This window comes from Stomoxys calcitrans, chromosome 5 (assembly GCF_963082655.1).
Source record: "Stomoxys calcitrans chromosome 5, idStoCalc2.1, whole genome shotgun sequence".
NCBI lineage: Eukaryota > Metazoa > Arthropoda > Insecta > Diptera > Muscidae > Stomoxys > Stomoxys calcitrans.
Window position 1 is genome coordinate 61,533,568 of NC_081556.1, and position 25,132 is coordinate 61,558,699.

At 40.3% G+C, this 25,132-nt stretch overlaps 1 long non-coding RNA gene across 1 annotated transcript; it reads left to right on the plus strand.

The window, feature by feature from the left end:
• The first annotated feature begins 3,260 nt into the window (after positions 1-3,260).
• On the plus strand, positions 3,261-4,191 carry LOC131998160 (uncharacterized). Its single transcript, XR_009398619.1, has 2 exons — positions 3,261-3,749; positions 3,820-4,191. It is a non-coding gene; the product is annotated as an uncharacterized LOC131998160 (long non-coding RNA).
• Positions 4,192-25,132: the final 20,941 nt, after the last annotated feature.

The following is a 25,132-nucleotide window of genomic DNA, read 5'->3' on the forward strand; positions in this document are numbered from 1 at the left end:
AGTTAGGCGCCCTAATAGCCGAGTTGGTAGTGTGCTCGGAGTGCCAGTGCAGGGGTCGTGGGTTCGATTCCCACCAGAGGCCTTGGTCTGTCGCTGGTATCACAATGGATTAAAATTGTCTAAGTCTGAAAGGACTGCCAATCTTACCTAACCTCACCTAACATTAGTAAGCAAATATATTTTTAAAGGATACGCAATTTTTAACAATAATTAAGCGACTTTTTAAAATATTTAACAATTTTAAGTTATGACAATTGAAACTTGCCATTCCCTGTAGCACATGTGCTGTGACAGGTAACTACATCTCCAGTTTAGGACCGGTATATTTGCGTCGATATACCAGTCCCGTATGGTAGTTTTCGAGATATTATACTTGAAATTTAACGAAATTACTTAAAATTGTGTATTTCTTTGAAAATCGAAAATTTGCCAACTTTGACACATCTCTTAAACTCGGCTATAAAAAGAAGGTCCCTTATCATTGAGCTTAAACTTTAATCGGACAGAACTCATTGATATGTGTGATATATATTGTGAATATTCATGGGCAAATTTTCAATTATGAATAAATAAAACTTTCTAAAAGCTTGCAATTTTCCTTGATTAAATGATAATTTAACCAAATTATATTAAAATTACCTAACTTATTTGGAATAGATTTAATACTTTATTTTATGCGCAACCTTTGGGAGTGTAGAATTCATCTCGTAAAGTTGCCGTTAGTTGTTGTATTTAACTCCTTGGTTTTTCAAACTATTTTATAAAAAAAATTGAGTATCAACAAAAGTTAAAAGTGTATTATAATTAGAAATTGGAAACATATGAAAATATGTTATGTGAAATTTGGAAAACTGGGTCTAATTAGTCCCTCCGATGTCCATAAGAATTGAAGTCCATATCAGACCATAATTGGCTATAGCTGCGATATAGAACATATCCAGATTTAGGGTCTTGTGCCCATAAATGGTGCATTTACCACCAAATTCTAGCTCCTCACATCATGTGATGTGCAACGGGCTTTATCAGCATATAAAATAATTTATTCCGAAGCGGAGCAGGCCTATTTTTGACGGAGCGAAATATTTAGAACCCGGAGCGGTTTGCAACCCAAAATCCGATACGACAAAATAAAAAACTTTCAAATACAAGTTTTTTGGTTAACTCATTTTTATACCGACCGTTACAAACAATATATTCCATGGATTTTTATACCCTCCACCATAGGATGGGGGTATACTAATAAAACCCTCCACCATAGAATGGGGGTATACTAATTTCGTTATTCTGTTTGTAACACCTGAGACCCCAAAAGTATATATATTCTTGATCGTCATGTAATTTAAGTCGATCTAGTCGAAAGCACGCTAACTATCGAAGGAGTAAAGCTAGCTGCTTGAAATTTTGCACAAATACTTCTTAGTAGTTAAGGTCGGTTGGGATTGTAACTGGGCCAAATCGGTCCATGTTTTGATATAGCTGCTATATAAACCGATCTGGGATCTTGTCTTCTTGAGCCTCTAGAGGGCGCAATTCTCATCCGATTTGGAAGAAATTTTGTACAACGGCTTCTCTCATGACCTTCTACATACGTGTCTAATATGGTCTGAATCAATCAATAGCTTGATTCAGCTCCCATATAAACCTATCTCCCGATTTTGCTTCTTGAGCCCCTAAAAGACGCAATTCTTATTTGAATGAACTGAAATATTACACAATGACTTCTACAATGTTCAGCATTCATTTATGGTCCAAATCGGACTATAATTTGATATAGCTCCAATAGCATAACAGTTCTTATTCAATATTCTTTGTTTGCCTAAAAAGAGATACCGCGCAAAGAACTCGACAAATGCGATCCATGGTGGGGGGTATATAAGATTCGGCCCGCTCTTACTTGTGTTTTACAAATTTGCTTAGGAATTACTTCCTGTATATGCTTAGGTACTAAAATCGGTTATTCGCTTTACATGGGAGCAGTATCGGGTTGGAGACAGACTCAGACGATACTTGGGATAAATGTTGGAGTTCATAGGAGAAATAACTTTGCCAAATTATTATGCATTGGAAAATTTCAGCCAAATTGGATAAGAATTACGCCCGCTAGAGGCTTAAGGCCATGTTTCGCATTCTGCGTTGCTACCCAACGCTTACATGATTTTGGCAACTCACAATGAACGCTTTCATTGAAATGTTTACCGATGGGCTAAGAATCACTTTCTTATTCTATTTAGCCTTGCCCCTATGTCCGTTTGTTCGTTAATCCGTGTGTCGAAATCACGATAGCGTTCGAATATATAAATGTATCCGCTTGAAAAATGGCACCGATATTTTTTTATCGACGTATGTCATTGGGAATTGCAAATTGGCCATATCTGTTCAGATTTGGATATAGCCTCCATATAAACCGATCCCCAGCTTTGACTTCGTGAGCCCTTAAAGGCCTCAATTTTTATCCACTTTGGCTGAAATTTTGCACAAAGACTTCTGCTCCGACTTTCACCGTCTGTGCAAGTATGATAGGAATCGGTCAATATACTGATATAGCCCCCATATTAACCGATCAGCGGACATGACTTCTTCAGCTCTTATATGCCTCAATTTTCATCTGTTTTGGCTTCCAGCATCTGTCCCAAGAATGATTTGAATCGGTCTATAATACAAACAAATTTTGCCCATGAACATTCTGAAGAAATTTTTAAGTTAAGTTTTTTGAAATGTTTTCTTGAATCGCCACCAATGATGATTTTTAGGTGCAATTTAAAACAAAAACTAAAATACTGTGTTATGTGCGCGCTTAGTCGGCGTTCGAAATGGCTGCCGGTTAGCTGTGGAGAGACAATCAGGGCTAGGGGCCTCAACCCGCCAAATCAAACCCTGCACACAAACATCGAAAATGAGGGGGCACTGTTTTATTCACAAACTTTACTGACTCATAATTACACACAAGGGAAAACATCAACACAGAGATCTTGGTGGAAGGATCTCACGCTAGCCCACCCAACCATGGTCCAAAAAGTCCGGCACATTAGATTATGTTGGACCCCGTACACCACACCTACGAAATCACACACTTACCACATTACTCTGCCCCCCCGAATTTATAAATTTACCAACACATAACTTTTTCTACTATAAACTAAGACATCTCAAAATTTATTAAGATTTTTATGGGTTTGAAAATTAAAGATTTTAAATTTAATATTCTTTTTTTTTTTTTTTTTTTTTTTTTTTTTTTATTTAACTTTCACTTACAATAATTAAATACACAACACAAAAAAAATAAAGAACAATACTGGTTAATTAGAAACTTTTCGGCTCACTCATTATAAGGCGAGACAAAAACGATAACCTTTATCCCTTGGCCTAAGACGCTGCTCAATTGGCGCGAATTAACAACTTGACCTATCTCCTAAAAGAGCTCTCTTAAAAGACCTTTTCTGCCCTTAGTTTGCTGCAGAATCAAATTACAACCAAAAGACCGGGAATTTAGTAATCCTCCTGGCTACCTTAAGCCTTATTATACGCAAATCCAAGTATTATTCTCTTCACACTTCTTTTTTTTTATCGTTACGCTATTTCCCATACATATTTAACACTAGATATCAATTATTTGTTTGTTTTATGATGAAAACTAATCGAATTTTTTTATTTTTTTTGTTTCCTCTCTTTTAGGTTTTTGGACGGCTGCCAGACAATATTAAAATCTCGCTTATGGGGACTTCACAGATATAGGACACAGACATAAATTGGTAAGACACAGCTTTTACCTTGATTCCGTTAACACATTGATTACAGATTGCCTTTTATTTCTTGTTTCAGGGCTGTTTATATATGGATGATCGCAGACAAAATCACACGGCTGCAGCACCTGGGTCAGGCCTCTTCAGCTCGAAGCTTACACCGCACAACCCTCTCAAGCTGAGAAATTTCGCAGCCGCCAGCAATCAGGCACAGTAAGCTCGGAAAATTGGGGCTCACTGGAGAACTTTTCCACCAATAAAAATTTCGCACTGGCCCCCTTATGCGTAGGTTGGCCAGTGCTTATCGCCACTACAGGAATCAATTTCTATTACACAGAAGAAATAACAAAAATCACCAGTCTACTTCAGATTTTACATGACATCGCCACTCACATTTAAATGTATTTACAGCAAAACACGATCAAAATAAAGTTGTTAATGATGTTCAATATTCTATTTGCCTTTACTGACACTGACAACACAGATATATTTCAATTAAATACACCGACTTTTTTCTTAAATTCACAGAACTAAGTTCGCACTATTACGTCTCCTTGGTTAATGGCTTCTCTCTCTCGCCCTGGCCAGCTTATATAGGCCCATTTTCCTCCCGCCAAATGCCAATTTTCCAAGATCGACCATTTTCCTCTAACTTTCTTTATGCCGCATTTTCATTCTTTCTCCAAAATAAACAAATTTCCTTTGCGGCCCTCTTCTCAAAGACAGGGCCGGTATTAACTATTGTGAATGCCCATTCGGAATCAACTCTGATGCCTCCCCATTTAAATAAACGGACCAACGACTTATCGGACAGATTGTCATATCTGACGGATTCCATACATATCTAAAGTCAAACACCCACTTCCATTAAACGTAATGGAAAATTAATAACGCCAAATGCGCTACGCGTTGTAGGAAAATACCTATCAAATCATTAGTCCTGGGTTCCATGAGCAAACATGTCGCTGCGAATATAAATGACATACAAATGCAATGTAATTTGTCCCGGTGTAGAAGAACTCGTCAGCGCATGATTTCGATACGTGTTGTATCGTCCAATGGTATGCGGATGATTATCATTGGAAAATTTCGGTTCTAAAGGCCTGATTCAGAACAACGTGTAACATGCCGAAGCGACATGTCGCTGCTTCCATGACCCTAGTACCAACCCTGACTTACGCCTGAGTACACGCATGTGCCGTACCATACGTTGAACACTAACTATGGCCAACCCTGTCAACCATTCATTGGACATGTGCAGCCAACCTAAGCCATTTCCGCAAAACCTCACACGCCACCACCACGACAAACCCCATACCGCTGACGAAAATTTCCATCCCATTGGATGAATATATAAAAAAAAACAAAAGGTGCCAATCATCGTCTGTTCCACCAAGGCAACAAGGTGGTGGCGTGTGTAGTGGAGACCAAAGGCGGTATCATAGAAACCCCACTCTTTGGTATTAGGCCACCCACCCCCCTTATCGGCATGACTCCCCTTCTTCTGCCTTCATGCTGTTGCCGTTCGCCCTACTGTGGCCTGCAACAAAACGTCGAGTCCGGCGAGGCATCGATGCCGAAATCGACGTGCAGGGCAATCCATCGAGCAACGTGGGGAACTCCCACACCCTGACTTGTCTCATGCCGGGCTCTACGCCGCATATGGAGGAAGGGAAAAAGGTAAGTATATTGATACCTCATCACGAATAAGAGTGTAATCGTCTCTCCTTACTTCACAGGTATGCAATAAAGGTATAAATGCCTTGACGTCGCCGTGTCTTTGTAGTCCACCTGATCATGTCCCCGTACATATATATCCAGGCACATATCGCCCATGCGAGCCTGTCGCATCACACGGCTGCCACAAAGGAATGGCTGTCCACGACGCAGGTAACCGCCAATGTGGCCTTGGTGTAATGTAAACGTCCTGTAGTACATCTAAGTATATGTGTGTTTACCCCTTTGTAAATCGTGCAAATATCAAAATAATAATATCCCGAACATGCAATATATCATGTGGTCTATTCTCCTTATCCATCCCAAACCATTCCGAATCGAATCAGACATGAATGTATTCAGGAGTATGCAAATGAATCCACTGCTTTCGTAGGGTATTTGTGATGTTAAAGACTCGTCATTAGGGGATAATAATATTAAAGCGCAGGAAGTGTCATGAAATGCCCAGCTGGCCATAAAAAGGATATGTATAAACGCATGCAAGTGCGAGTGTGTGTATGTGGAATTGCTTTGGCCAAACAGACCAATAATCGAATAAAAAAATAGCAAAGGTGGTATAATATGAAATTTGTTTGATATTGTTGTTGCCATATAAATCTTATGGAACATTTATGGCTAGCGCCCTTAGTTCAACCGCGTTGCCAGTTGACAAAAAATTGCATTACGGAAGCTACTTTCAATGGCAATTGCTAATACCAGTCGCTACAAATGGGATCTTTTGCCACCACTTTCTGTAGTTGCTCTGTTTTATCAGTAAATACGCGGTGAAACTAAAAATGAAATTATTTGTCTCTTTCCCTTTTTGGTTCAAATTGTTTGTCTGTCAGTCACAAATGTGTTGGTGTTTGCAGACTTCAATATGGTCAAAATCCCCACAAATCAACAGTGTCTGATGTAAAAAAAAACAAATGGAGACAAATCCACGTCCAGCCCGGGTTATGCATGTGCAACCAAAACAACACCGCAGCATAATCTTGAAGATCGTTGATAGTGTGGAAAATTTTTAACACAAAGACAAAATAAAAACTAGCGGGTGATAAATGAAGAAAAAGGGAATCACAGGCCATTGATCATCGCCAGACATGTCTATTTCCATTATACGGACGGCAACAAATATAAATATACATCTAGTAGGCAAGCTCTTTTAGTGTTGAAAAAACAATTACTTGATTTGAAGAAGCATTGAAGAGGGAAGCAAATGTGACTTAAACTGATCATCTGCACCGTTGGTTTATCTATTTGGTGTCGTTGTTTACTTATTTATTTTCACATTTTCTTGCTGCGGGGCTGCCAAAACGCCATGGCCGACATCAATTGAGAGAAATTGCATTCGTCCATTTAATTAGGTCATTGCCGACGTTGGATATTACAAGAAAAACACAGGTAATAATCTCCTTGAACGTACAGGCTAGCCTTCCTATCGCTGTGATAGACCATCTGATTGATGTGGCTGCGAAGTTCGTCATAATGTATAACGACGGGTAGCTTCTCGTGAATTATATCCACGAACACGACAAAAACTGTATATGTGCAACCAGGTCCTATCCGTTGGTCATGATTCCTAGTCATCAGGATGCCCGTACAAATACTTCAACAATTGGACGTCAGGCTGCAGGTAAAAAAAAAACTCGCATAGTTATAGTTGCGTAGAAGTGTGTAACATCGTGTGTGTGTCTGCCCGGTCCGACAATGCCAGCATCTGGTGCAATTAACGGTATTAACGAAATAAGGCAAAGGTGGTATACTGACACCCCACAAAGTATGTATATTAGATGGATCGTTGGAAATAAAAAAAATCATGTTCCTCCACGTTGCATCACAGCAGAGTGGTAAATACTTGCATGTAGGTATAGCATTCGTTCACATGAATTCCAAATACTAAAGTTCCAACTGTTCAAAAAATAATACTTTCCCATTACCGGGCTTACATATAAAACTGACTGATAGGTTTTGTGTTATCCAGATTAACTACCGTATTTTGGCGAACGTGGCATGCGTTACGTTAAGCCAAAAATAAAAGCTCGGGGAAATTTTTGACTGGCACAAGCCAGAAATGATATGTAAACTTGATAAATATTGGTAAAATTGATCGGATCGGAAAAATTGTTTGAAGGGGTAGAATTTTATCGAAATGATATCGTGAAACCTGTTGCAACAATGTTATTGGCATAAAAAACTGTTGCATGCGCCGTTGACAGGGCAGAGAAACTATAATTGAGTTCCATGAGATCAAATAGCATGAACAAAAAAAAATTAAATCAAACTGGGAAATTTTCCCCAGTTCCATTCAATATCAGCGTTCTCAAGCATCAGCCAATAAGAAAAATCGTAAAAAATATATACAATTCGACTCAGACATGAAAGTTCTATATACCTTTGCCTAATGGCAACACAATTGAAGTGGGATGGTGATCTATAGTTGACCTATAAATGAAGTGTCCCACGACGTCTTACCGAATCTAGAGAGATCCAACGTCGTTGTAGTGGCTACCTATATATCATTTATCTGTCCCTGTCCAGTTGGACTGGTGCGAAATCAACACCTAATTGAAGTAGTAACTTTCGGCATCATATAAGGTATGATCTTAAACACCAAAAAAAATTTAGGAAACCCGTTTTAGGAAGAAAGACACGATCTTGTGTGAGAGTATACCTGTTGTTAAGGGGGAAATTAATTTCGTTTACTAGTGAACTCTATCTTTTCAAATCTTTTACATGGCATACCCCAATGGGTTTCCCATTTAAGTCTTCAAGAGAATACATGTTGTTTCCTATGGGTTTGACAATGCGACATTTTATAAACTTTCGAGCGAATTTCGCATTAAAGTTTTTTCCAAAATCACTCAGGACATTGTTTCTCTTGTATACTTCCTGGCCAGGTGTAAAGCTGATTACTCGCGCTCTTGCATTGTATCTTTTTGCACTTTGTTCATAGGCTTGATGCATATTTGCCTTTATCTTTTCGCGAATAATTTCCATTTTGTCCTTTCGATTCGTTTGTGATATCTCATGATCAGTCATTGAGAGCAACTTTTTGGCCAGTTTATAATCGGAGCCATGGGTGTACATATTAAACCCGAACAAAGCGAAGAATGGAGTTACTCCAGTAGCACTATGCACCGATGTTCTTAGGGCACATTCGATCTCTGTTAGATAGAGATCCCACTCCCGATGATCTTTTTCCAGGTACGCTCTTATGGCAGCGAGGACCGATTGATTTACGCGTTCAGACGCGTTAGATTGAGGAGCATATGGAGCGGTTTGCATATGGTTTATTCCATATGTGTCGATCATATCCTTGAATGCCTTTGAAATGAATTGCGCCCCATTGTCGCTGTGTACTGTCTCCGGTACACCAAACTTTCGGAAAATATCTTCTACCAGAAACTTTACTACATTGGAAGCCGTCGCCTCCCGCATCGCTTTCAAAAAGGTAAATTTACTAAAATGATCTACAACGATAAATATGAAAGCGTTGCCGCTTTTAGATCTTGGGTATTTACCTAGGAAATCAATGTAGATTTTTTGAAACGGGCGTTCGGTTATGACTTCATTTCCGATTGTAGGCAGTGTGTGTTCGTTCACAGATTTAGTTTCTTTACATACAGTGCAGTTCGAGACGTACTGGCGAACTTGTTTTGCCATCTGGGGCCAATAATATTTCTCCTTTAATCGATAAAGTGTTTTGGCTATGCCACCATGCGCGGAAGTAGTTTTGTCATGTGCTTCTTCGATTAATATTTGGGTAAGTGATTCAGGTACCCATAATTTCCATTGAAATTCTTGACAAAAATCATCATTTGAGCTATGCCCCTTTTTTAAAATCATGTTGTCGATGATGCGTAGATCTGGTAGCTGTTCCTTGTGCCTCTCAATCTCTTCTCTCAGTGCCTTGTATTCATCACTCTCGAACTCTAGCCTCTCGAAATCGAATACCTGGTCCATTTCTATCTCGTCAGCGGTTGGCAAACGAGAAAGCATATCGGCCACTATGTTGTCCTTACCTTTACGGTGTTCAATATTGAAATTGTACCCTTGGAGTTGCAATGACCAACGAGCTAAACGGCCACTAAGGTCTTTTAGGTTCATTAGCCACTGCAAACTCGCATGATCCGTGATTACGGTAAACTCCATAAGTTCAACATAGGGCCGGAATTTTTTTATTGCCATAACTGCTGCCAGGCATTCTTTTTCGGTGACACTGTAGTTCTTTTGGCACTGATTGAGTTTTTGCGAATAAAACGCAATCGGGTGTTCATCCCCTTGGCTGTTCAATTGGAACAGTACCGCACCAATTCCATACTCCGAAGCATCACATTGTATATAAAATTGGTTTGCAAAATCGGCATGGCGCAAAACCGGGGCAGAGGTAAGAGCCTTTTTCAGATTTTCAAATGCCTCTTTGGCTTTCTCATTGATGGTAAACTTTACAGATTTCTTTAGCACATCTGTTAGGGGGGCCGAGATGGTTGCGAAGTCCTTTATGAATCTTCGGTACCAGCCAGCTGTACCAAGGAAACTTCTTACCTCTCTGGCACTTTTGGGTACTTTAATTTTTCGAATTGCCTCGATTTTCTCCGGATCGGTTCGCAAAACACCTTCCCCTATTATGAAGCCCAAATATTTTAGTTGCCGAAAACAAAACTGTGACTTTTTTAAGCCGATTGTCAACCCAGCTTTCTGTAGACATCCAGCTACCTCTCTTAGGAGCCTCAGATGCTCGTCGAAGTTGCCTGAGATGATCAGCAAGTCGTCCAAGTACACGAAGACATTCCCTTTCAATCGCTGAGGAATGACTTTGTCCATCAGACGGCATAATCTTTGTGCGGCATTGCACAAGCCAAACGGCATCACACGGAACTGGTACAATGGACGACCGGGGACCGTAAAGGCAGTATATGGCTTGCTATCTTCATCGAGCTGTATTTGCCAGAAGGCATATTTGAGGTCCACACTGCTTATATAGTGGGTCGCGTCAATACGGCTTAAAATACCATCTATATTTTGCAGTGGGTACGCGTCTTTTACTGTCAGCTTGTTAAGTTTTCGGGCATCAAGGCAAAAGCGGTTTTTGCCGGGCTTTCGTACAACGGTGGTTCGGTTGCTCCAGGGGCTTTCGCTCTCTTCAATCACGTTTAGAGCAAGCATATTATCGACCTCCTGGTAAGTTATCGCTTGTACTGCTGGAGACATCGGGTAGTGGCGATCTTTGACGGGCTCTGCGCCTTCAATCAACTTGATGGTGTGTTTTTCTAACGTTGTGCACCCTAAACCATTCTTCTCGTACGTACTGAACGCCTCTATAACCTCATTTAAACGGGTGGATTGTTCAGGTGATAATTCATGAGGGTTCAATTTATATTTCGCATCAGCGCTAGTAATTTCTTCGGTGATTTTCTCAATGTTTATTTCCGAAATACCCATTATATCGGGAGCTAATTGGAACAGACGCCAAAAATCAATCCCCAGGTATAAATTTTGCTCCAAGTCGGGGCATAGACACAAATGCATCTCTTTTGTATTCTCTTGGTATCTAACTGAGACTTTTATTTTCCCCAAAACTCGGTAGTGTTTTCCACCAGCCGCGGTAACCCTGCTCGAGAGAGGTATAATTGGAATATCTAGTTCCTCGACGATTTCCCTGCAGTTTTTACCCAAAATGCTAACCGTGGCACCAGTATCTAATAGACCTTTAACCATTTTTCCCTCAATACAAACTTCCGCGAAAACTCTAGGATCACTTGGGGCTTTCATAGCTTTAGTTATTGAATCTATTAGGAATCTCCTTTGTTGCCGCCACTCTTTGGACTTTTCCCGTAATTTGGCAATCTTCTCGGGTACTGCTCGAGTCTCAGAATTAAATATTCTTTCTCTTACTCGCTCATAGTTCTGTTTACGCTGCTCCAGTGGGACATAATGCCTCTCTTCGGGTGTAAAATTTTGTAAATTAACCTTAATACTATCCTTAACTCTACGATCTTCATTATTGTTTACAATCTCTACGACTTTATTATCTAATTCTTTTGTTCTCTGGGGTTCTCGTGCGGACGTGGTTCCCCTGTACTCCCCACGCCCTTCCTCTGGTTTCCCAGTTGGCAAACGGGGCATCTGGGAGTCACAGTGTCGGGTTTTCCACACTTATAGCAAAATAATTTTCTAAAGTCCGCTGGGCAATCCATGAATAAATGGCCTGCCTCCCGACAGTTCCAGCATGTGACACGGGTCTTCTGCTGTGGGAAACAAAGAGCCGACACATTCTCTTCTAACTCAATGGGAGTGTCTCCTTCGGACCGATCAAATCCCTGGTCACAAATCTCATTAACCTGCCTTAAGGGTCGTTGTGGCACCGGCATGGGTCTATTTTCTCGTCGTGGAAAATTTCGCTCGGCCTCAATGCATTCGATACGTAATTGTTCCACGGAGGATATCGTCATTTGATACACATGACGCTTGATATCCTCCCTGATGTTACTTTTCAAGATCTTAATCATCTCGTACTCGTATATGGGTTGCATTAAGCGCGAGCGCAATAGTCCCATTTCGTGAAAGTAAACATTTACTGCCTCATTGTGCCTCTGTTTCCTCTCAAGCAAGTCCCTTAATATGTCGAACTTCGACTGGGGTGTTTGATATTGGCTAAGCAACGCGTGTTTCAAACCGTCCCAATCGGTATTCATGTTATTCTGCCTATGGAGCCAATACCATTCTCTGGCTTGCCCAGAAACTAAAAATGAGAAATCTCTCAATACTTCAGCCCATGGTATGTCATACTGGGTTCTCATCTGCTCCAATCTGTAAATAAAATCATTCACCCTAAGATCTCTGGGATCACCGCTGAAATTGAGACCCAATTTATCAACTCTTATTCTGAGTGGCTCATTTCTAATCATAGAATACGAAGCTTGGCAATTGTCTGAAGAGGATGTTTGATTTGAGTTCCCAAACTGTATAATCGGGTAAGGATCGATATTCGACGAAGAACGCCTAGAATTATTTGGAACTCCCATGCCAACCTGCTGAGTTGTCTGGTTATTGGATACGGGTATATTCTGTATCGAGGGTGCCGATACTTGTTTGCGGACAACCTGGGACAATTCGTTCAGCCCTTTCGTCAGAGAATCTATCATCTTGCGAACATCTGCCATTTCATTTCTTACCACGTCTTTGACGTTTTCCTCAAGTGATCTCTGAATTCGCCCAGTCTCATCTAGAACCAAATCCCGAACACCTGGCGGAAAACCTTCGTCCGCGTCATTATTAGACCCTCCATTATTACTTGTGGATGGAGCTCCATTATTGTTCGTGGACGGGCCCGCCACATTCGCGTTATCTGGTTCCCTTCTTATTATGGAATTGGCTAGGTTGATGAACTGAAACCCATTCATATTAGTATTGTCTTCTGCCATTTCGTCTTCGAAGGCTAATCGCCTTTGCTTTCTTGTTCTGGTGTTATAAATGGACCTATTAAAGTCGAATGATTCGTTTCTCACTCTCTTATATTTCTTCTTAGAGCGTGTGTTATAGCTCATGACTCCAATTACCGATCAATAATGAAACTCGTAGACTTACGAGTTAATTTTTTCCCAATATTTGTTATTACTTAAAAGTTAATAAATATTCACAAAAATGTTTTACAGAACAAATATTAATTAATCACGAACATGAATTAAATTACTAATACATAAGACATAAACTACCATTTGTTAATAAAAGATACAGCAATTTTAATTTTATTTGACAATCAAAACATTAAAATATGGGGGCATTGTATTTTCAGAAGCAGTGTGGATTTCTTATGTGGTTTAATTTTCTGAATTCGGTTATAAATTACAGCGCCCTCTATTGAGGTGCATCGATGTTTTCCTAGACATTTGTATAACAAGCTAACGATGACATAAAACCAACACAAACATAACTTCACTGTCCATGACATTTATTTTTCCCTACGGGAAACAAAACAAAAGCTCCTGGCTTACGGTACTCGCAATACAACTGACTTTCGTGTAAGTCCCACGAAACGGTTATTGCACTTTCCCTAACTTGAAGTTATCTTTTGTCTATATTGATAAATAATCTATTGACTCTAAAACTATACATCAAAAAAAAACTGGACGCGTACAATACAATCGTTGTCAAGTATCTAATCAACGAGCTATTGCACGTCCCGTAGTTGAAAATTGGAGAAAATATTCTCTTTAACCTATTGAAACAAAATATTGCACTTCAAAATCACTTGCCTTAGGCAAGGTTGGATGCAATACAAAATCACAGACTGTTAAAGATTCTAAACTATTTCCTTTTGGTCTATTTCTTATCTATTTAGTATTCTATTGCTATGTGCGTCGATCTCATTGCACAGATTCCCTTAACCCGCTATCACAGTGTTCAAAGGCGTCAGAATAATCGCCATTTTACAATGCGCATCAGGTACATTCTTACTTTTAGATTGGGCGCCATCTCTGTTATGTGCGCGCTTAGTCGGCGTTCGAAATGGCTGCCGGTTAGCTGTGGAGAGACAATCAGGGCTAGGGGCCTCAACCCGCCAAATCAAACCCTGCACACAAACATCGAAAATGAGGGGGCACTGTTGTATTCACAAACTTTACTGACTCATAATTACACACAAGGGAAAACATCAACACAGAGATCTTGGTGGAAGGATCTCACGCTAGCCCACCCAACCATGGTCCAAAAAGTCCGGCACATTAGATTATGTTGGACCCCGTACACCACACCTACGAAATCACACACTTACCACATTACTCTGCCCCCCCGAATTTATAAATTTACCAACACATAACTTTTTCTACTATAAACTAAGACATCTCAAAATTTATTAAGATTTTTATGGGTTTGAAAATTAAAGATTTTAAATTTAATATTCTTTTTTTTTTTTTTTTTTTTTTTTTTTTTTTTATTTAACTTTCACTTACAATAATTAAATACACAACACAAAAAAAATAAAGAACAATACTGGTTAATTAGAAACTTTTCGGCTCACTCATTATAAGGCGAGACAAAAACGATAACCTTTATCCCTTGGCCTAAGACGCTGCTCAATTGGCGCGAATTAACAACTTGACCTATCTCCTAAAAGAGCTCTCTTAAAAGACCTTTTCTGCCCTTAGTTTGCTGCAGAATCAAATTACAACCAAAAGACCGGGAATTTAGTAATCCTCCTGGCTACCTTAAGCCTTATTATACGCAAATCCAAGTATTATTCTCTTCACACTTCTTTTTTTTTATCGTTACGCTATTTCCCATACATATTTAACACTAGATATCAATTATTTGTTTGTTTTATGATGAAAACTAATCGAATTTTTTTATTTTTTTTGTTTCCTCTCTTTTAGGTTTTTGGACGGCTGCCAGACAATATTAAAATCTCGCTTATGGGGACTTCACAGATATAGGACACAGACATAAATTGGTAAGACACAGCTTTTACCTTGATTCCGTTAACACATTGATTACAGATTGCCTTTTATTTCTTGTTTCAGGGCTGTTTATATATGGATGATCGCAGACAAAATCACACGGCTGCAGCACCTGGGTCAGGCCTCTTCAGCTCGAAGCTTACACCGCACAACCCTCTCAAGCTGAGAAATTTCGCAGCCGCCAGCAATCAGGCACAGTAAGCTCGGAAAATTGGGGCTCACTGGAGAACTTTTCCACCAATAAAAATTTCGCACTGGCCCCCTTATGCGTAGGTTGGCCAGTGCTTATCGCCACTACAGGAATCAATTTCTATTACACAGAAGAAATAACAAAAATCACCAGTCTACTTCAGATTTTACATGACATCGCCACTCACATTTAAATGTATTTACAGCAAAACACGATCAAAATAAAGTTGTTAATGATGTTCAATATTCTATTTGCCTTTACTGACACTGACAACACAGATATATTTCAATTAAATACACCGACTTTTTTCTTAAATTCACAGAACTAAGTTCGCACTATTACGTCTCCTTGGTTAATGGCTTCTCTCTCTCGCCCTGGCCAGCTTATATAGGCCCATTTTCCTCCCGCCAAATGCCAATTTTCCAAGATCGACCATTTTCCTCTAACTTTCTTTATGCCGCATTTTCATTCTTTCTCCAAAATAAACAAATTTCCTTTGCGGCCCTCTTCTCAAAGACAGGGCCGGTATTAACTATTGTGAATGCCCATTCGGAATCAACTCTGATGCCTCCCCATTTAAATAAACGGACCAACGACTTATCGGACAGATTGTCATATCTGACGGATTCCATACATATCTAAAGTCAAACACCCACTTCCATTAAACGTAATGGAAAATTAATAACGCCAAATGCGCTACGCGTTGTAGGAAAATACCTATCAAATCATTAGTCCTGGGTTCCATGAGCAAACATGTCGCTGCGAATATAAATGACATACAAATGCAATGTAATTTGTCCCGGTGTAGAAGAACTCGTCAGCGCATGATTTCGATACGTGTTGTATCGTCCAATGGTATGCGGATGATTATCATTGGAAAATTTCGGTTCTAAAGGCCTGATTCAGAACAACGTGTAACATGCCGAAGCGACATGTCGCTGCTTCCATGACCCTAGTACCAACCCTGACTTACGCCTGAGTACACGCATGTGCCGTACCATACGTTGAACACTAACTATGGCCAACCCTGTCAACCATTCATTGGACATGTGCAGCCAACCTAAGCCATTTCCGCAAAACCTCACACGCCACCACCACGACAAACCCCATACCGCTGACGAAAATTTCCATCCCATTGGATGAATATATAAAAAAAAACAAAAGGTGCCAATCATCGTCTGTTCCACCAAGGCAACAAGGTGGTGGCGTGTGTAGTGGAGACCAAAGGCGGTATCATAGAAACCCCACTCTTTGGTATTAGGCCACCCACCCCCCTTATCGGCATGACTCCCCTTCTTCTGCCTTCATGCTGTTGCCGTTCGCCCTACTGTGGCCTGCAACAAAACGTCGAGTCCGGCGAGGCATCGATGCCGAAATCGACGTGCAGGGCAATCCATCGAGCAACGTGGGGAACTCCCACACCCTGACTTGTCTCATGCCGGGCTCTACGCCGCATATGGAGGAAGGGAAAAAGGTAAGTATATTGATACCTCATCACGAATAAGAGTGTAATCGTCTCTCCTTACTTCACAGGTATGCAATAAAGGTATAAATGCCTTGACGTCGCCGTGTCTTTGTAGTCCACCTGATCATGTCCCCGTACATATATATCCAGGCACATATCGCCCATGCGAGCCTGTCGCATCACACGGCTGCCACAAAGGAATGGCTGTCCACGACGCAGGTAACCGCCAATGTGGCCTTGGTGTAATGTAAACGTCCTGTAGTACATCTAAGTATATGTGTGTTTACCCCTTTGTAAATCGTGCAAATATCAAAATAATAATATCCCGAACATGCAATATATCATGTGGTCTATTCTCCTTATCCATCCCAAACCATTCCGAATCGAATCAGACATGAATGTATTCAGGAGTATGCAAATGAATCCACTGCTTTCGTAGGGTATTTGTGATGTTAAAGACTCGTCATTAGGGGATAATAATATTAAAGCGCAGGAAGTGTCATGAAATGCCCAGCTGGCCATAAAAAGGATATGTATAAACGCATGCAAGTGCGAGTGTGTGTATGTGGAATTGCTTTGGCCAAACAGACCAATAATCGAATAAAAAAATAGCAAAGGTGGTATAATATGAAATTTGTTTGATATTGTTGTTGCCATATAAATCTTATGGAACATTTATGGCTAGCGCCCTTAGTTCAACCGCGTTGCCAGTTGACAAAAAATTGCATTACGGAAGCTACTTTCAATGGCAATTGCTAATACCAGTCGCTACAAATGGGATCTTTTGCCACCACTTTCTGTAGTTGCTCTGTTTTATCAGTAAATACGCGGTGAAACTAAAAATGAAATTATTTGTCTCTTTCCCTTTTTGGTTCAAATTGTTTGTCTGTCAGTCACAAATGTGTTGGTGTTTGCAGACTTCAATATGGTCAAAATCCCCACAAATCAACAGTGTCTGATGTAAAAAAAAACAAATGGAGACAAATCCACGTCCAGCCCGGGTTATGCATGTGCAACCAAAACAACACCGCAGCATAATCTTGAAGATCGTTGATAGTGTGGAAAATTTTTAACACAAAGACAAAATAAAAACTAGCGGGTGATAAATGAAGAAAAAGGGAATCACAGGCCATTGATCATCGCCAGACATGTCTATTTCCATTATACGGACGGCAACAAATATAAATATACATCTAGTAGGCAAGCTCTTTTAGTGTTGAAAAAACAATTACTTGATTTGAAGAAGCATTGAAGAGGGAAGCAAATGTGACTTAAACTGATCATCTGCACCGTTGGTTTATCTATTTGGTGTCGTTGTTTACTTATTTATTTTCACATTTTCTTGCTGCGGGGCTGCCAAAACGCCATGGCCGACATCAATTGAGAGAAATTGCATTCGTCCATTTAATTAGGTCATTGCCGACGTTGGATATTACAAGAAAAACACAGGTAATAATCTCCTTGAACGTACAGGCTAGCCTTCCTATCGCTGTGATAGACCATCTGATTGATGTGGCTGCGAAGTTCGTCATAATGTATAACGACGGGTAGCTTCTCGTGAATTATATCCACGAACACGACAAAAACTGTATATGTGCAACCAGGTCCTATCCGTTGGTCATGATTCCTAGTCATCAGGATGCCCGTACAAATACTTCAACAATTGGACGTCAGGCTGCAGGTAAAAAAAAAACTCGCATAGTTATAGTTGCGTAGAAGTGTGTAACATCGTGTGTGTGTCTGCCCGGTCCGACAATGCCAGCATCTGGTGCAATTAACGGTATTAACGAAATAAGGCAAAGGTGGTATACTGACACCCCACAAAGTATGTATATTAGATGGATCGTTGGAAATAAAAAAAATCATGTTCCTCCACGTTGCATCACAGCAGAGTGGTAAATACTTGCATGTAGGTATAGCATTCGTTCACATGAATTCCAAATACTAAAGTTCCAACTGTTCAAAAAATAATACTTTCCCATTACCGGGCTTACATATAAAACTGACTGATAGGTTTTGTGTTATCCAGATTAACTACCGTATTTTGGCGAACGTGGCATGCGTTACGTTAAGCCAAAAATAAAAGCTCGGGGAAATTTTTGACTGGCACAAGCCAGAAATGATATGTAAACTTGATAAATATTGGTAAAATTGATCGGATCGGAAAAATTGTTTGAAGGGGTAGAATTTTATCGAAATGATATCGTGAAACCTGTTGCAACAATGTTATTGACATAAAAAACTGTTGCATGCGCCGTTGACAGGGCAGAGAAACTATAATTGAGTTCCATGAGATCAAATAGCATGAACAAAAAAAAATTAAATCAAACTGGGAAATTTTCCCCAGTTCCATTCAATATCAGCGTTCTCAAGCATCAGCCAATAAGAAAAATCGTAAAAAATATATACAATTCGACTCAGACATGAAAGTTCTATATACCTTTGCCTAATGGCAACACAATTGAAGTGGGATGGTGATCTATAGTTGACCTATAAATGAAGTGTCCCACGACGTCTTACCGAATCTAGAGAGATCCAACGTCGTTGTAGTGGCTACCTATATATCATTTATCTGTCCCTGTCCAGTTGGACTGGTGCGAAATCAACACCTAATTGAAGTAGTAACTTTCGGCATCATATAAGGTATGATCTTAAACACCAAAAAAAATTTAGGAAACCCGTTTTAGGAAGAAAGACACGATCTTGTGTGAGAGTATACCTGTTGTTAAGGGGGAAATTAATTTCGTTTACTAGTGAACTCTATCTTTTCAAATCTTTTACATGGCATACCCCAATGGGTTTCCCATTTAAGTCTTCAAGAGAATACATGTTGTTTCCTATGGGTTTGACAATGCGACATTTTATAAACTTTCGAGCGAATTTCGCATTAAAGTTTTTTCCAAAATCACTCAGGACATTGTTTCTCTTGTATACTTCCTGGCCAGGTGTAAAGCTGATTACTCGCGCTCTTGCATTGTATCTTTTTGCACTTTGTTCATAGGCTTGATGCATATTTGCCTTTATCTTTTCGCGAATAATTTCCATTTTGTCCTTTCGATTCGTTTGTGATATCTCATGATCAGTCATTGAGAGCAACTTTTTGGCCAGTTTATAATCGGAGCCATGGGTGTACATATTAAACCCGAACAAAGCGAAGAATGGAGTTACTCCAGTAGCACTATGCACCGATGTTCTTAGGGCACATTCGATCTCTGTTAGATAGAGATCCCACTCCCGATGATCTTTTTCCAGGTACGCTCTTATGGCAGCGAGGACCGATTGATTTACGCGTTCAGACGCGTTAGATTGAGGAGCATATGGAGCGGTTTGCATATGGTTTATTCCATATGTGTCGATCATATCCTTGAATGCCTTTGAAATGAATTGCGCCCCATTGTCGCTGTGTACTGTCTCCGGTACACCAAACTTTCGGAAAATATCTTCTACCAGAAACTTTACTACATTGGAAGCCGTCGCCTCCCGCATCGCTTTCAAAAAGGTAAATTTACTAAAATGATCTACAACGATAAATATGAAAGCGTTGCCGCTTTTAGATCTTGGGTATTTACCTAGGAAATCAATGTAGATTTTTTGAAACGGGCGTTCGGTTATGACTTCATTTCCGATTGTAGGCAGTGTGTGTTCGTTCACAGATTTAGTTTCTTTACATACAGTGCAGTTCGAGACGTACTGGCGAACTTGTTTTGCCATCTGGGGCCAATAATATTTCTCCTTTAATCGATAAAGTGTTTTGGCTATGCCACCATGCGCGGAAGTAGTTTTGTCATGTGCTTCTTCGATTAATATTTGGGTAAGTGATTCAGGTACCCATAATTTCCATTGAAATTCTTGACAAAAATCATCATTTGAGCTATGCCCCTTTTTTAAAATCATGTTGTCGATGATGCGTAGATCTGGTAGCTGTTCCTTGTGCCTCTCAATCTCTTCTCTCAGTGCCTTGTATTCATCACTCTCGAACTCTAGCCTCTCGAAATCGAATACCTGGTCCATTTCTATCTCGTCAGCGGTTGGCAAACGAGAAAGCATATCGGCCACTATGTTGTCCTTACCTTTACGGTGTTCAATATTGAAATTGTACCCTTGGAGTTGCAATGACCAACGAGCTAAACGGCCACTAAGGTCTTTTAGGTTCATTAGCCACTGCAAACTCGCATGATCCGTGATTACGGTAAACTCCATAAGTTCAACATAGGGCCGGAATTTTTTTATTGCCATAACTGCTGCCAGGCATTCTTTTTCGGTGACACTGTAGTTCTTTTGGCACTGATTGAGTTTTTGCGAATAAAACGCAATCGGGTGTTCATCCCCTTGGCTGTTCAATTGGAACAGTACCGCACCAATTCCATACTCCGAAGCATCACATTGTATATAAAATTGGTTTGCAAAATCGGCATGGCGCAAAACCGGGGCAGAGGTAAGAGCCTTTTTCAGATTTTCAAATGCCTCTTTGGCTTTCTCATTGATGGTAAACTTTACAGATTTCTTTAGCACATCTGTTAGGGGGGCCGAGATGGTTGCGAAGTCCTTTATGAATCTTCGGTACCAGCCAGCTGTACCAAGGAAACTTCTTACCTCTCTGGCACTTTTGGGTACTTTAATTTTTCGAATTGCCTCGATTTTCTCCGGATCGGTTCGCAAAACACCTTCCCCTATTATGAAGCCCAAATATTTTAGTTGCCGAAAACAAAACTGTGACTTTTTTAAGCCGATTGTCAACCCAGCTTTCTGTAGACATCCAGCTACCTCTCTTAGGAGCCTCAGATGCTCGTCGAAGTTGCCTGAGATGATCAGCAAGTCGTCCAAGTACACGAAGACATTCCCTTTCAATCGCTGAGGAATGACTTTGTCCATCAGACGGCATAATCTTTGTGCGGCATTGCACAAGCCAAACGGCATCACACGGAACTGGTACAATGGACGACCGGGGACCGTAAAGGCAGTATATGGCTTGCTATCTTCATCGAGCTGTATTTGCCAGAAGGCATATTTGAGGTCCACACTGCTTATATAGTGGGTCGCGTCAATACGGCTTAAAATACCATCTATATTTTGCAGTGGGTACGCGTCTTTTACTGTCAGCTTGTTAAGTTTTCGGGCATCAAGGCAAAAGCGGTTTTTGCCGGGCTTTCGTACAACGGTGGTTCGGTTGCTCCAGGGGCTTTCGCTCTCTTCAATCACGTTTAGAGCAAGCATATTATCGACCTCCTGGTAAGTTATCGCTTGTACTGCTGGAGACATCGGGTAGTGGCGATCTTTGACGGGCTCTGCGCCTTCAATCAACTTGATGGTGTGTTTTTCTAACGTTGTGCACCCTAAACCATTCTTCTCGTACGTACTGAACGCCTCTATAACCTCATTTAAACGGGTGGATTGTTCAGGTGATAATTCATGAGGGTTCAATTTATATTTCGCATCAGCGCTAGTAATTTCTTCGGTGATTTTCTCAATGTTTATTTCCGAAATACCCATTATATCGGGAGCTAATTGGAACAGACGCCAAAAATCAATCCCCAGGTATAAATTTTGCTCCAAGTCGGGGCATAGACACAAATGCATCTCTTTTGTATTCTCTTGGTATCTAACTGAGACTTTTATTTTCCCCAAAACTCGGTAGTGTTTTCCACCAGCCGCGGTAACCCTGCTCGAGAGAGGTATAATTGGAATATCTAGTTCCTCGACGATTTCCCTGCAGTTTTTACCCAAAATGCTAACCGTGGCACCAGTATCTAATAGACCTTTAACCATTTTTCCCTCAATACAAACTTCCGCGAAAACTCTAGGATCACTTGGGGCTTTCATAGCTTTAGTTATTGAATCTATTAGGAATCTCCTTTGTTGCCGCCACTCTTTGGACTTTTCCCGTAATTTGGCAATCTTCTCGGGTACTGCTCGAGTCTCAGAATTAAATATTCTTTCTCTTACTCGCTCATAGTTCTGTTTACGCTGCTCCAGTGGGACATAATGCCTCTCTTCGGGTGTAAAATTTTGTAAATTAACCTTAATACTATCCTTAACTCTACGATCTTCATTATTGTTTACAATCTCTACGACTTTATTATCTAATTCTTTTGTTCTCTGGGGTTCTCGTGCGGACGTGGTTCCCCTGTACTCCCCACGCCCTTCCTCTGGTTTCCCAGTTGGCAAACGGGGCATCTGGGAGTCACAGTGTCGGGTTTTCCACACTTATAGCAAAATAATTTTCTAAAGTCCGCTGGGCAATCCATGAATAAATGGCCTGCCTCCCGACAGTTCCAGCATGTGACACGGGTCTTCTGCTGTGGGAAACAAAGAGCCGACACATTCTCTTCTAACTCAATGGGAGTGTCTCCTTCGGACCGATCAAATCCCTGGTCACAAATCTCATTAACCTGCCTTAAGGGTCGTTGTGGCACCGGCATGGGTCTATTTTCTCGTCGTGGAAAATTTCGCTCGGCCTCAATGCATTCGATACGTAATTGTTCCACGGAGGATATCGTCATTTGATACACATGACGCTTGATATCCTCCCTGATGTTACTTTTCAAGATCTTAATCATCTCGTACTCGTATATGGGTTGCATTAAGCGCGAGCGCAATAGTCCCATTTCGTGAAAGTAAACATTTACTGCCTCATTGTGCCTCTGTTTCCTCTCAAGCAAGTCCCTTAATATGTCGAACTTCGACTGGGGTGTTTGATATTGGCTAAGCAACGCGTGTTTCAAACCGTCCCAATCGGTATTCATGTTATTCTGCCTATGGAGCCAATACCATTCTCTGGCTTGCCCAGAAACTAAAAATGAGAAATCTCTCAATACTTCAGCCCATGGTATGTCATACTGGGTTCTCATCTGCTCCAATCTGTAAATAAAATCATTCACCCTAAGATCTCTGGGATCACCGCTGAAATTGAGACCCAATTTATCAACTCTTATTCTGAGTGGCTCATTTCTAATCATAGAATACGAAGCTTGGCAATTGTCTGAAGAGGATGTTTGATTTGAGTTCCCAAACTGTATAATCGGGTAAGGATCGATATTCGACGAAGAACGCCTAGAATTATTTGGAACTCCCATGCCAACCTGCTGAGTTGTCTGGTTATTGGATACGGGTATATTCTGTATCGAGGGTGCCGATACTTGTTTGCGGACAACCTGGGACAATTCGTTCAGCCCTTTCGTCAGAGAATCTATCATCTTGCGAACATCTGCCATTTCATTTCTTACCACGTCTTTGACGTTTTCCTCAAGTGATCTCTGAATTCGCCCAGTCTCATCTAGAACCAAATCCCGAACACCTGGCGGAAAACCTTCGTCCGCGTCATTATTAGACCCTCCATTATTACTTGTGGATGGAGCTCCATTATTGTTCGTGGACGGGCCCGCCACATTCGCGTTATCTGGTTCCCTTCTTATTATGGAATTGGCTAGGTTGATGAACTGAAACCCATTCATATTAGTATTGTCTTCTGCCATTTCGTCTTCGAAGGCTAATCGCCTTTGCTTTCTTGTTCTGGTGTTATAAATGGACCTATTAAAGTCGAATGATTCGTTTCTCACTCTCTTATATTTCTTCTTAGAGCGTGTGTTATAGCTCATGACTCCAATTACCGATCAATAATGAAACTCGTAGACTTACGAGTTAATTTTTTCCCAATATTTGTTATTACTTAAAAGTTAATAAATATTCACAAAAATGTTTTACAGAACAAATATTAATTAATCACGAACATGAATTAAATTACTAATACATAAGACATAAACTACCATTTGTTAATAAAAGATACAGCAATTTTAATTTTATTTGACAATCAAAACATTAAAATATGGGGGCATTGTATTTTCAGAAGCAGTGTGGATTTCTTATGTGGTTTAATTTTCTGAATTCGGTTATAAATTACAGCGCCCTCTATTGAGGTGCATCGATGTTTTCCTAGACATTTGTATAACAAGCTAACGATGACATAAAACCAACACAAACATAACTTCACTGTCCATGACATTTATTTTTCCCTACGGGAAACAAAACAAAAGCTCCTGGCTTACGGTACTCGCAATACAACTGACTTTCGTGTAAGTCCCACGAAACGGTTATTGCACTTTCCCTAACTTGAAGTTATCTTTTGTCTATATTGATAAATAATCTATTGACTCTAAAACTATACATCAAAAAAAAACTGGACGCGTACAATACAATCGTTGTCAAGTATCTAATCAACGAGCTATTGCACGTCCCGTAGTTGAAAATTGGAGAAAATATTCTCTTTAACCTATTGAAACAAAATATTGCACTTCAAAATCACTTGCCTTAGGCAAGGTTGGATGCAATACAAAATCACAGACTGTTAAAGATTCTAAACTATTTCCTTTTGGTCTATTTCTTATCTATTTAGTATTCTATTGCTATGTGCGTCGATCTCATTGCACAGATTCCCTTAACCCGCTATCACAGTGTTCAAAGGCGTCAGAATAATCGCCATTTTACAATGCGCATCAGGTACATTCTTACTTTTAGATTGGGCGCCATCTCTGTTATGTGCGCGCTTAGTCGGCGTTCGAAATGGCTG